This window comes from Theropithecus gelada, chromosome X (genome assembly GCF_003255815.1).
Source record: "Theropithecus gelada isolate Dixy chromosome X, Tgel_1.0, whole genome shotgun sequence".
Taxonomy (NCBI): domain Eukaryota; kingdom Metazoa; phylum Chordata; class Mammalia; order Primates; family Cercopithecidae; genus Theropithecus; species Theropithecus gelada.
Genome location: NC_037689.1, coordinates 7,242,748 through 7,257,396, shown reverse-complemented (window position 1 = coordinate 7,257,396; position 14,649 = coordinate 7,242,748).

Here is a 14,649-nt window from a genome sequence, read left to right as displayed (position 1 = left end):
AGAATGATGGTTTCCAGCTGCATCCATGTCCCTACAAAGGACACAAACTCATCCTTTTTTATGGCTGCATAGTATTCCATGGTGTATATGTGCCACATTTTCTTAATCCAATCTGTCACTGATGGACATTTGGGTTGATTCTAAGTCTTTGCTATTGTGAATAGTGCCACAATAAACATACGTGTGCATGTGTCTTTATAGCAGCATGATTTATAATCCTTTGGGTATATACCCAGTAATGGGATGGCTGGGTCAAATGGTATTTCTAGTTCTAGATCCTTGAGCAATCGCCACACTGTTTTCCACAAAGGTTGAACTAGTTTACAGTCCCACCAATGGTGTAAAAGTGTTCCTATTTCTCCACATCGTCTCCAGCACCTGCTGTTTCCTGACTTTTTATTTTTTATTTTTATTTTTGAGATTCAAAATTTTATTGAGTCCATTAACTTGAGTCCAGCTGAGTCCATTAGGGAAACTGATATTTAAATCTGATTTCAATATGGTCATATAAATGTTTTCATCAGGATATACATGAGAGTAGAGAGAAAGAATACCTAACATTTCTCTGAACCCTGTTTATGTGGCAAAAGTGGGATTAGAACAAATATATTTTTAAAATGAACTTCATTAGACTTGAGATATAATACACATAAAAGAAAAAATGTACCCATTTGAGGTATGCAGTTTGATGAGTTTGGACAAATATGTCTGTATCTATATAACTGCCACCACAATCAAGAAACAGAACATTACCAACACCCACTATGTTCCCTCATGCAACTTTGTAGCCACTGCCCCCACCCCTGCATCCAGGTGAACATGGAACTACTTTTTGTTACTACAGATAAGTTTTCTTGGTTTTAGAATTTCACACAAGTGGAATTATTAAGTATGTACCTTCTTTTTCATACTTTAAGTTCTAGGGTACATATGCACAACGTGCGGGTTTGTTACATATGTATACCGGTGTCATGTTGGTGTGCTGCACCCATTAACTCGTCATTTACATCAGGTATATCTCCTAATGCTATCCCTCCCCCCATCCCCTGCCCACAATAGGACCTGGTGTGTGATGTTCCCCTTCCTGTGTCCAAGTGATCTCATTGTTCAATTACCACCTATGAGTGAGAACATGCGGTATTTGGTTTTCTGTTCTTGTGATAGTTGGCTGAGAATGATAGTTTCCAGCTGCATCCAAGTCCCTACATGAACTCATTTTTTCGTGGCTGCATAGTATTCCATGGTGTATATGTGCCACATTTTCTTAATCCAGTCTGTCACTGATGGACATTTGGGTTGATTCCAAGTCTTTGCTATTGTGAATAGTGCTGCAATAAACATACGTGTGCATCTGTCTTTATAGCAGCATGACTTACAATCCTCTGGGTATATCCCCAGTAGTGGGATGGCTCGGTCAAATGGTATTTCTAGTTCTAGATCCTTGAGGAATCGCCACACTGTCTTCCACAATGGTTGAACTAGTTTACAATTCCACCAACAGTGTAAAAGTGTTCCTATTTCTCCACATCCTCTGCAGGACCTGTTTTTTCCTGATTTTTTAATGATTGCCATTCTAACTGGTGTGAGATGGTATCTCATTGTGGTTTTGATTTGCATTTCTCTGATGGTGAGTGATGATGAGCATTTTTTCATGTGTCTGTTGGCTGTATGAATGTCTTCTTTTGAGAAGTGTCTGTTCATATCCTTTGCCCACTTTTTGATGGGGTTGTTTGTGGATTTTTTTATAGATTTGTTTGAATTCTTTCTAGGTTCTGGATATTAGCCCTTTGTCAGATGAGTAGATTGCAAAAATTTTCTCCCATTCTGTAGGTTGCCTGTTCACTCTAATGGTAGTTTCTTTTCCTGTGCAGAAGCTCTTTAGTTTAATTAGATCCCATTTGTCAATTTTGACTTTTGTTGCCATTGCTTTTGGTGTTTTAGACATGAAGTCCTTGCCCATGCCTATGTCCTAATGGTATTGCCTAGGTTTTCTTCTACAGTTTTTATCGCTTTAGGTCTAACATTTAAGTCTCTAATCCATCTTGAATTAATTTTCGTATAAGGAGTAAGGAAAGGATCCAGTTTCAGCTTTTGACTTGTGGCTAATCAATTTTCCCAGCACCATTTATTCAATAGGGAATCCTTTCCCCATTGCTTGTTTTGTCAGGTTTGTCAAAGATCAGATGGCTGCAGATGTGTGGTATTATTTCTGAGGGCTCTGTTCTGTTCTATTGGTCTATATCTCTGTTTTGGTACCAGTACCATGCTGTTTTGGTTACTGTAGCACTGGAGTATAGTTTGAAGTCAGGTAGCGTGATGTCTCCAGCCTTGTTCTTTTGACTTAGGATTGTCTTAACAAGGTGGACTCTTTTTTGGTTCCATATGAACTTTAAAGCAATTTTTTCCAATTCTGTGAAGAAAGTCATTGGTAGCTTGATGGGGATGGCATTGAATCTATAAATTACCTTGGGCAGTATGGCCATTTTCACAATATTGATTCTTCCTATCCATGAGCATGGAATGTTCTTCCATTTGTTTGTGTCCTCTTTTATTTCACTGAGCAGTGGTTTGTATTTCTCCTTGAAGAGGTCCTTTATATCCCTTGTAAGTTGGATTCCTAGGTATTTTATTCTCTTTGAAGCTATTGTGAATGGGAGTTCATTCATGATTTGGCTCTCTGTTTGTCTGTTAATGGTGTATAAGAATGCTTGTGATTTTTGCACATTGATTTTGTATCCTGAGACTTTGCTGAAGTTGCTTATCAGTTTAAGGAGATTTTGGACTGAGACAATGGAGTTTTCTAAATATACAATCATGTCATCTGCAAACAGGGACAATTTGACTTCTTCTTTTCCTAACTGAATACCCTTGATTTCCTTCTCTTGCCTGATTGCCCTAGCCAGAACTTCCAACACGATGTTGAATAGGAGTGGTGAGAGAGGTCATCCCTGTCTTGTGCCAGTTTTCAAAGGGAATGCTTCCAGTTTTTGCCCATTCAGTATGATATTGGCTGTGGGTTTGTCATAAATAGCTCTTAGTATTTTGAGGTACATTCCATCAATATCGAATTTATTGAGAGTTTTTAGCCTGAAGGGCTGCTGAATTTTGTCAAAGGCCTTTTCTGCATCTATTGAGATAATCATGTGGCTTTTGTCTTTTGTTTTGTTTATATGTGGTATTATGTTTATTGATTTGTGTATGTTGAACCAGCCTTGCATCCCAGGGATGAAGCCCACTTGATCATGGTGGATAAGCTTTTTGATGTGCTGCTGGATCCGGTTTGCCAGTATTTTATTGAGGATTTTTGCATCAATGTTCATCAGGGATAATGGTCTATAATTCTGTTTCTTTGTTGTATCTCTGCCAGGCTTTGGTATCAGGATGATGTTGGCCTCTTAAAATGAGTTAGGGAGGATTCCCTCTTTTTCTATTGATTGGAATAGTTTCCGAAGGAATAGTACCAACTCCCCCTTGTACCTCTGGTAGAAGTTGGCTCTGAATCCGTCTGGTCCTGGACTTTTTTTGGTTGGTAGGCTATTAATTATTGCCTCAATTTCAGAGCCTGCTATTGGTCTATTCAGGGCTTCAACTACTTCCTGCTTTAGTCTTGGGAGAGTGAAAGTGTCCAGGAAATTATCCATTTCTTGTAGGTTTTCCAGTTTATTTGGGTAGAGGTGTTTATAGTATTCTCTGATGGTAGTTTGTATATCTGTGGGGTCAGTGGTGATATCCCCTTTATCAGTTTTTATTGTGTCTATTTGATTCTTCTCTCTTTTCTTCTTTTTTAGCCTTGCTAATGGTCTATCAATTTTCTACACTTCTCTTCTCGCTTCGTTTCATTCATTTGACTTTCAATCACTGATACTCTTTCTTCAGGTTGATCGAGTCAGTTACTGAAGCTTGTGCATTTGTCATGTAGTTCTCGTGTTATGGTTTTCATCTCTATCAGTTCTTTTAAGGTCTTCTCTGCATTGATTATTCTAGTTATGCATTCATCCATTCTTTTTTCAAGGTTTTGGTTTCTTTGTGCTGGTTACGTAGTTCCTCCTTTAGCTCTGAGAAGTTTGATCGACTGAAGCCTTCTTCTCTCCACTTGTCAAAGTCATTCTCTATCCAGCTTTGTTCCGTTGCTGGTGATGAGCTGTGTTCCTTTGGAGGGGGAGATGTCCTCTGATTTTTTGAATTTCCAGCTTTTCTGCACTGCTTTTTCCCCATCTTTGTAGTTTTATCTGCCTTTGGTCTTTGATGATGGTGATGTACTGATGGGGTTTTGGTGTAGGTGTCCTTTCTGTTTGTTAGGTTTCCTTCTAAGAGTCAGGACCCTCAGTTGTAGGTCTGTTGGAGTTTGCTTGAGGTCCACTCCAGACCCTGTTTGCCTGGGTATCAGCAGTGGAGGCTGCAGAAGATAGAATATTGCTGAACAGCGAGTGTTGCTGTCTGATTCTTGCTCTGGAGGCAAGAATCTCAGGGGTGTACCCTTCTGTGTGAGGTGTGAGGTGTCAGTCTGCACCTAGTGGGGGATGTCTCCCAGTTAGGCTTCTCAGGGGTCAGGGACCTACGTGAGCAGGCAGTCTGTCTGTTCTCAAATCTCAACCTCCATGCTGGGAGATCCACTGCTCTCTTCAAAGCTATCAGACAGGGGCATTTACATTTGCTGAGGTTTCTTCTGCTTTTTGTTTAGCTATGCCCTGTCCCCAGAGGAGGAGTCTACAGAGTCAGGCAAGCCTTCTTGAGCTGTGGTGGGCTCCACCCAATTCGAGCTTCCCGGTGGCTTTGTTTACCCACTTAAGCCTCAGTAATGGCAGGCGCCCCTCCCCCAGCCTCACTACCGCCTTGCAGTTAGATCTCAGACTGCTGCGCTAGCAGTGATGGAGGCTCCGTGGGTGTGGGACCCTCTGCCAGGTGTGGGATGTAATCTCCTTGTGTGCCGTTTGCTAAAACCCTTGGTAAAGCAAAGTATTAGGGTGGGAGTTACCCGATTTTCCAGGTGTTGTGTGTCTCAGTTTCCCTTGGCTAGGAAAAGGGATTCCCTTCCCCCTTGTGCTTCCCAGGTGAGGTGATGCCTCACCCTGCTTCAGCTCTCGCTGGTTGGGCTGCACCAGCTGACCAGCACCGATTGTCCACACTCCCCAGTGAGATGAACCCAGTACCTCAGTTGAAAATGCAGAAATCACCCATCTTCTGTGTCACTCATGCTAGGAGCTGGAGGCTGAAGCTGTTCCTATTCGGCCATCTTGGGTGCCATTTGGTTCTTTTGAAGGTGATTTATTTATGTTCAATATGGTGTTCCTGTGTGGTAGAGGGAAACTTGCTGTAGGCTTATCTTTAGTCATCTTGACCTGCCTCCCTGTCCTAGTATTCTTTTTTTGAGAAGCCTACTTTGATACTTGTTATCATTTGGAATGTTGATCACATTCACACTAACAGGTGTGAAGTGGTATCTCACTGTGGTTTTAATTTGCATTCCCCTGATGATTATGTTACGCAACTTTTCATCTACCTGGGAGACCCCAAGTAGCCAAAGAAATAATAAGATAAGACAACAAAGCTGGAGGTATCATGCTACCTAATCTCCAAGTATATTATAAAGATACTGTAATCAATAGAGAATTGTACTGGCATAAAAACAGATACATCAAGCAATTGAACAAAATGGATAGTTCACAAATATATCCACATGTATATGGTCAACTAATCTCCAAAAAAGGTAATAAGAATACACAATACAGAAAGGATATTCCCTCCAAATCTCATGTTGAAATGTGATTTCAAAATTTGGAGGTGGGGCCTAGTGGGAGGTATTGGACCATGGGGTAGACCTCTCATGAATAGCTTAGTGCCATCTCCCTGGTGATGAGTAGATTCTAGCTGTTTATGGAAGATCTGGTTGTTTTAAAAGAGTATGGAATAGCCCCCTTGTCTCTCTTGGTCCTTCTCTTGCCATGTGAAATGCCTGCTCCTGCTTTGCCTTCTGCCATGAGTAAAAGTTCTCTGAGGCCTCACCAGAAGCAAAGCAGATGCTGGTGTCACACTTTTGTACAGTCTGCAGAACTGTGAGCCAATTAAAAAACCTCTTTTCTTTATAAATTACTGAGCTTCAGGTATTTCTTTATAACAATGCAACAATGGACTAACACAGAGTGTCTCTATTTTATTCCATTGGTCTATATTTTTGTCTTTATGCCAGTATCATACTATTTTGATTCTTGTAGTTTTATAGTAAGTTTTGAAACTAGTAAGTGTGATTCCGCTAACTTTTCCTCTTTTTCAAAATTGTTTTGGCTTTTTGGGGTTCCTTTACCATCTATATAAATTTTAAGATGAAGTTGTCTATTTCTGCCATAAACATTACTGGAATTTTGATAGGAATTGCATTCAATCTGTAGATTGTTTTGGGTGGTGTGGATATCTTAAAAATATGAAGTCCTAAAATCCATTAACACAGGATATCTTTCCATTTATTTGTGTAATTCTCTAATATCTTTCAGCAACATTGTATAATTTTTAGTGTATAGTTTTTTCATTTCTTTGTTTAAATTTATACCTAAGTATTTTTTATTTCATACCATTATAAATAGAATTGTTTTTCTTAATTCCTTTTTCACATTGCTGATTGTCAGTGTGTAGAAACATGACTGATTTTTGCATGTTGATTTTGTACCTTGCAATTTGGTTGAATTCATTTATTTAGTTCTAATTCTGTGTGTGTGTGTGTGTGTGTGTGCACGCATATGTGTGTCTATTTCTTAGGCTTTTCTACATATAAAATCATGTAATTTGTGAGGAGAGTTAATTTAACTTATTTCTTTCTGCTTTGGGTGAGTTTTATTTCTTTTTGTTCCCTAATTGCTCTGGGTAGAATTTTGAACAGCACATTGAATAGAAGTGGGAAAAGTGGGAACCCATACCTTGTTCCTGATTTTAGGGGAAAAGTTCTCAGTTTTTCACCATTGGCTGTGATGTTAGCTGTGTGCTTTTCACATATGGCTTCTATTATATTGAAATAATTTATTTCTAACCTCACTTTGTTGAGGGATTTTAAAATATAAAACAGTCTTACTTTTTTTTACTTTAAACAGATTTTTTTTATTATACTTTAAGTTCTAGGGTACATGTGCACAATGTGCAGGTTTATTACATGTGTATACATGTGCCATGTTGGTGTGCTGTACCCATCAACTCATCAGCAACCATCAACTTATCATTTACATCAGGTATAACTCCCAATGCCATTCCTTCCCCCTCCCCCCTCCCCACAGTAGACCCTGGTGTCCAAGTGATCTCATTGTTCAATTCGCACCTATGAGTGAGAACATGCAGTGTTTGGTTTTCTGTTCTTGCAACAGTTTGCTGAGAATGATGCTTTCCAGGTGCATCCAGGTCTCTACAAAGGACACAAACTCATACTTTTTCATGGCTGCATAGTATTCCATGGTGTATATGTGTCACATTATCTTAATCCAGTCTGTCACTGATGGACATTTGGGTCGATTCCAAGTCTTTCTATTGTGTATAGTGCCGCAATAAATATACATGTGCATGTGTCTTTACAGCAGCATGATTTGTAATCCTTTGAGTATATACCCAGTAATGAGACGGCTGGGTCATATGGTATTTCTAGTTCCACATCCTGGAGGAATCGCCATACTGTTTCCCACAAGGGTTGAATTAGTTTACAATCCCACCAACAGTGTAAAAGTGTTCCTATTTCTCCACATCCTCTCCAGCACCTGTTGTTTCCTGACTTTTTAATGATCGCCATTCTAACTGGTGTGAGATGGTATCTCATTGTGGTTTTGATTTGCATTTCTCTGATGGTGAGTGATGATGAGCATTTTTTCATGTGTCTGTTGGCTGTATGAGCATCCTCTTTTGGGAAGTATCTGTTCATATCGTTTGCCCACTTTTTGATGGGGTCGTTTGTTTTTTTCTTGTAAATTTGATTGAGTTCTTTGTAGGTTCTGGGTATTAGCTCTTTGTCAGATGAGTAGATTGCAAAAATTTTCTCCCACTCTGCAGGTTGCCTGTTCTCTCTGATGGTAGTTTCTTTTCCTGTGCAGAAGCTCTTTAGTTTAATTAGATCCCATTTGTCAATTTTGGCTTTTGTTGAAGTTGCTTTTGGTGTTTTAGACATGAAGTCCTTGCCCATGCCTATGTCCAGAATGGTATTACCTAGGATTTCTTCTGGAGTTTTTATTGTATTAGGTCTGACATTTAAGTCTCTAATCCATCTTGAATTAATTTTCGTATAAGGAGTAAGGAAAGGATCCAGGTTCAGCTTCCTACTTATGGCTGGCCAATTTTCCCAGCACCATTTATTCTATAGGGAATCCTTTCCCCATTGCTTGTTTTTGTCAGGTTTGTCAAAGATCAGATGGCCATAGATGTGTGGTATTATTTCTGAGGGCTCTGTTCTGTTCCATTGGTCTATATCTCTGTTTTGGTACCAGTACCATGCTGTTTTGGTTACTGTAGCCTTGGAGTATAGTTTGAAGTCAGGTAGCGTGATGCCTCCAGCTTTGTTCTTTTGGCTTAGGATTTTCTTGGCAATGCAGGCTCTTTTTTGGTTCCATATGAACTTTAAAGCAGTTTTTTCCAATTCTGTGAAGAAACTCATTGGTAGCTTGATGGGGATGGCGTTGAATCTATAAGTTACCTTGGGCAGTATGGCCATTTTCACAATATTGATTCTTCCTATTCATGAGCATGGTATGTTCTTCCATTTGTTTGTGTCCTCTTTTATTTCACTGAGCAGTGGTTTGTACTTCTCCTTGAAGAGGTCCTTTATATCCCTTGTAAGTTGGATTCCTAGGTATTTTATTCTCTTTGAAGCTATTGTGAATGGAAGTTCATTCATGATTTGGCTCTCTGTTTGTCTGTTAGCGGTGTATAAGAATGCTTGTGATTTTTGCACATTGATTTTGTATCCTGAGACTTTGCTGAAGTTGCTTATCAGCTTAAGGAGATTTTGGGCTGAAAAGATGGGGTTTTCTAAATACACAATCATGTCATCGACAAACAGGGACAACTTGACTACTTCTTATCCTAACTGAATACCGTTGATTTCTTTCTCTTGCCTGATTGCCCTAGCCAGAACTTCCAACACGATGTTGAATAGGAGTGGTGAGAGAGGGCATCCCTGTCTTGTGCCAGTTTTCAAAGGGAATGGTTCCAGTGTTTATCCATTCAGTATGATATTGGCTGTGGGTTTGTCATAAATAGCTCTTATTATTTTGAGATACGTTCCATCATACCGAATTTATTGAGCATTTTTAGCATGAAGGGCTGTTGAATTTTGTCAAAGGCCTTTTCTGCATCTATTGAGATAATCATGTGGTTTTTGTCTTTGGTTCTGTTTATATGCTGGATTACATTTATTGATTTGCGTATGTTGAACCAGCCTTACATCCCGGTGATGAGGCCCAGTTGATCTTGATGGATAAGCTTTTTGATGTGCTGCTGGATCCGGTTTACCAGTATTTTATTGAGGATTTTTGCATCGATGTTCATCAGGGATAATGGTCTAAAATTCTGTTTCTTTGTTGTATCTCTGCCAGGCTTTGGTATCAGGATGATGTTGGCCTCTTAAAATGAGTTAGGGAGGATTCCCTCGTTTTCCATCTATTGGAATAGTTTCAGAAGGAATGCTACCAGTTCCTCATTGTACCTCTGGTAGAAAATGGCTGTGAATTCGTCTGGTCTTACACTTCTTTTGGTTGGTAGGCTATTAATTATTGCCTCAATTTCAGAGCCTGCTATTGGTCTATTCAAGGATTCAACTTCTTCCTGCTTTAGTCTTGGGAGAGTGAAAGTGTCCAGGAAATTATCCATTTCTTGTAGGTTTTCTAGTTTATTTGCATAGAGGTGTTTATAGTATTCTCTGATGGTAGTTTGTATGTCTGTGGGGTCAGTGGTGATATCCCCTTTATCAGTTTTTATTGTGTCTATTTGATTCTTCTCTCTTTTCTTCTTTATTAATCTTGCTAGCAGTCTATCAATTTTGTTGATCTTTTCAAAAACCAGCTCCTGGATTCGTTGATTTTTTGGAGGATTTTTTGTGTCTCTATCTCCTTCAGTTCTACTCTGATCTTAGTTATTTCTTGCCTTCTGCTAGCTTTGGAGTCTGTTTGCTCTTGCTTCTCTAGTTCTTTTAATTGTGATGTTAGGGTGTCAATTTGAGATCTTTCCTGCTCTCTCGTGGGCATTTAGTGCTATAAATTTCCCTCTACACACTGCTTTAAATGTGTCCCAGAGATTCTGATATGTTGTATCTTTGTTCTCATTGATTTCAAAGAACATCTTTATTTCTGCCTTCATTTCGTTATGTACCCAGTAGTCACTCAGGAGCAGGTTGTTCACTTTCCATGTAGTTGAGTGGTTTTGATTGAGTTTCTTAGTCCTGAGTTCTAGTTTGTTTGCACTGTGGTCTGAGAGACAGTTTGTTATAATTTCTGTTCTTGTATATTTGCTGAGGAGTGCTTTACTTCCAATTATGTGGTCAATTTTGGAATAAGTGTGATGTGGTGCTGAGAAGAATGTATATTCTGTTGATTTGGGGTGGAGAGTTCTGTAGATGTCTATTAGGTCCACTTGGTGCGGAGTTGGGTTCAATTTCTGGATATCCTTGTTAACTTTCTGTCTCGTTGATCTGTCTAATGTTTACAGTGGGGTGTTGAAGTCTCCCATTATTATTGTATGGGAGTCTAAGTCTCTTTGTAGGTCTCTAAGGACTTGCTTTATGAATCTGGGTGCTCTTGTTTTGGGTGCATATATATTTAGGATAGTTAGCTATTCCTGATGAATTGATCTCTTTACCATTATGTAATGGCCTTCTTTGTCTCTTTTGATCTTTGATGGTTTAAAGTCTGTTTTATCAGAGACTAAGATTGCAACCCTTTCTTTTTTTATTGTTTTCCATTTGCTTGGTAGATCTTCCTCCATCCCTTTATTTTGAGCCTGTGTGTGTCTCTGCATGTGAGATGGGTCTCCTGAATACAGCAAAGTAATGAGTCTTGACTCTTTATCCAATTTGCCAGTTTGTGTCTTTTAATTGGACCATTTAGTCCGTTTACATTTAAGGTTCATATTGTTATGTGTGAACTTGATCCTGTCATTGTGATATTAGCTGGTTATTTTGCTCGTTAGTTGTTGCAGTTTCTTCCTAGCCTCGATGGTCTTTACATTTTGGCATGCTTTTGCGATGGCTGGTACCGGTTTTTCCTTTCCACGTTTAGTGCTTCCTTCAGGGTCTCTTGTAGGGCAGGCCTGGTGGTGACAAAATCTCTAAGCATTTGCTTATCTGTAAAGGATTTTATTTCTCCTTCACTTATGAAACTTAGTTTGGCTGGATATGAAATTCTGGGTTTACAATTCTTTTCTTTAAGAATGTTGAATTTTGTCCCCCACTCTCTTCTGGCTTGGAGAGTTTCTGCTGAGAGATCTGCTGTTAGTCTGATGGGCTTCCCTTTGTGGATAACCCGAGCTTTCTCTCTGGCTGCCCTTAACATTTTTTCCTTCATTTCAACTTTGGTGAATCTGACAATTATGTGTCTTGGAGTTGCTCTTCTCAAGGAGTATCTTTGTGGCATTCTCTGTATTTCCTGAATTTGAATGTTGGCCTGCCTTACTAGGTTGGGGAAGTTCTCCTGGATGATATCCTGAAGAGTGTTTTCCAACTTGGTTCCATTTTCCCTGTCATTTTCAGGCACCCCAATCAGACGTAGATTTGGATATTTACGTATTTCTTGCAGGCTTTGTTCATTTCTTTTTCCTCTTTTTTCTCTAGACTTCTCTTCTCTCTGCATTTCTTTCATTTGATCTTCCGTCATTGATACTCTTTCTTCCAGTTGATCAAGTCGGTTACTGAAGCTTGTGTATTTGTCACGTAATTCTTTTGTCATGATTTTCAACTGTATCGGTTACTGAAGCTTGTGCATTTGTCACGTAATTCTTTTGTCATGATTTTCAACTGTATCGGTTACTGAAGCTTGTGTATTTGTCACGTAATTCTTTTGTCATGATTTTCAACTGTATCAGTTCGTTTATGGCCTTCTCTGTATTGATTATTCTAGTTATCCATTCTTCCATTCATTTTTCAAGATTTTTAGTTTCTTTGTGCTGGGTACGTAATTCCTCCTTTAGCTCTGAGAAGTTTGATCAACCAAAGCCTTCTCCTCTCAACTCGTCAAAGTCATTCTCCATCCTGCTTTGATCCATTGCTGGCGATGAGCTGCATTCCTTTGGAGGGGGAGATGTGCTCTGATTTTTTGAATTTCTAGTCTTTCTGCACTGCTTTTTCCCCATCTTTGTGGTTTTATCTGCCTTTGGTCTTTGATGATGGTGACGTACTGATGGGCTTTTGGTGTGGGCTTCCTTTCTGTTTGTTAGTTTTCCGTCTAACAGTCAGGATCATCAGCTGCAGGTCTGTTGGAGTTTGCTTGAGGTCCACTCCAGATCCTCTTTGCCTGGGTATCAGCAGTGGAGGCTGCAGAAGACAAAATATTGCTGAACAGCTAGTGTTGCTGTCTGATCGTTGCTCTGGAAACTTCTTCTCTGAGGTGTGCCCAACCATTTGAGGTGTGAGGTGTTGGTCTGCACCTAGCGGGGGATGTCTCCCAGTTAGGTTACTCAAGGGTCAGGGACCCACTTGAGCATGCTGTCTCTCCATTCTCAGATCTCAACCTCCATGCTGGGAAACCCACTGCTCTCTTCAAAGCTGTCAGACAGGGTGATTTACATCTGTAGAGGTTTCTGCTGGTTTTTGTTTAGCTATGACCTGTCTCCAGAGGTGGAGTCTACAGAGGCAAGCAGGCCTCCTTGAGCAGTGGTGGGCTCCACCCAGTTCGAGCTTTCCGGAGGCTTTGTTTGCCTACTTAAGCCTCAGCAATGGCGGGCACCCCTCCCCCAGCCTCACTGCCACCTTGCAGTTAGATCTCAGACTGCTGTGCTAGCAATGAGGGAGGCTCCATGGGTGTGGGACCCTCTGGGACAGGTGTGGGATGTAATCTCCTTGTGTGCCATTTGCTAAGACCCTTGGTAAAGTGCAGTATTAAGGTGGAAGTTACCCAATTTTCCAGGTGTTGTGTGTCTCAGTTTCCCTTGTCTAGGAAAAGGGATTCCCTTCCCTCTTGTGCTTCCCAGGTGAGGTGATGCCTCGCCCTGCTTCAGCTCTCACTGGTTGGGCTGCACCAGCTGACTAGCACCGATTGTCTGGCACTCCCTAGTGAGATGAACCCAGTACCTCAGTTGAAAATGCAGAAATCACCCATCTTCTGTGTCACTTGCCCTGGGAGCTGGAGGCTGGAGCTCTTCCTATTTGGCCATCTTGCTCAGGATCCAAGTGTTAAATTTTTTAAATGCTTTTTCTGCATCAGTTAAAATTATCATGTGGGTTTTTCTCCTTTATTTTGTTAATGTGATGATTTCATTGATTAATTTTCATATGTTGAGCCATCCTTGCATTTCAGGAATAAATCCCACTTAGTCATAATGTATAATCCTTTCAGAATAATGTGCTGTTAAGTTCAGTTTTCTAGTGTCCTGTTGGGAATTTTTTTCCTCAAAATTTATTAGTGATATTGGTCCCTTTCTTGTAGTCTCCTTGTTCGACTTTGGAATCAGGGTAAGAATAGCCTGGTGGAATGAGCTAGAAAGTCTTCCCTCCTCTTCAATTCTCAAAGTATTTCAGAAATATTAGTCTTCTTCTTTAAATGTTTGCTAGAATTCACCAGTAAAGCTATCTTGTTCTGAGCTTTTAGATGTTGGCACGGTTTTTTTTTTTTTTTTTCCATTACTGATTCAATCTCTTTATTAGTCATAGATTTATTCAGATGTTTTTTTCTTAAGTTTTTTTTTTTTGTTTTGTTTTTTTTTTTTAATTTATTTATTATTATTATACTGTAAGTTGTAGGGTACATGTGCATAACGTGCAGGTTTGTTACATATGTATACTTGTGCCTTGTTGGTGTGCTGCACCCATCAACTCGTCATTTACATCAGGTATAACTCCCAATGCAATCCCTCCCCCCGCCCCCCTCCCCATGATAGGCCCCGGTGTGTGATGTTCCCCTTCCCGAGTCCAAGTGATCTCATTGTTCAGTTCCCACCTATGAGTGAGAACATGCGGTGTTTGGTTTTCTGTTCTTGTGATAGTTTGCTAAGAATGATGGATTCCAGCTGCATCCATGTCCCTACAAAGGACACAAACTCATCCTTTTTTATGGCTGCATAGTATTCCATGGTGTATATATGCCACATTTTCTTAATCCAATCTGTCACTGATGGACATTTGGGTTGATTCCAAGTCTTTGCTATTGTGAATAGTGCTGCAATAAACATATGTGTGCATGTGTCTTTATAGCAGCATAATTTATCATCCTTTGGGTATATACCCAGTAATGGGATGGCTGGGTCTTATGGTACATCTAGTTCTAGATCCTTGAGGAATCGCCATACTGTTTTCCATAATGGTTGAACTAGTTTACAATCCCACCAACAGTGTAAAAGTGTTCCTATTTCTCCACATCCTCTCCAGCACCTGTTGTTTCCTGACTTTTTAATGATCGCCATTCTAACTGGTGTGAGATGGTATCTCATTGTGGTTTTGATTTGCATTTCTCTGATGGCCAGTGATGATGAGCATTTTTTCAT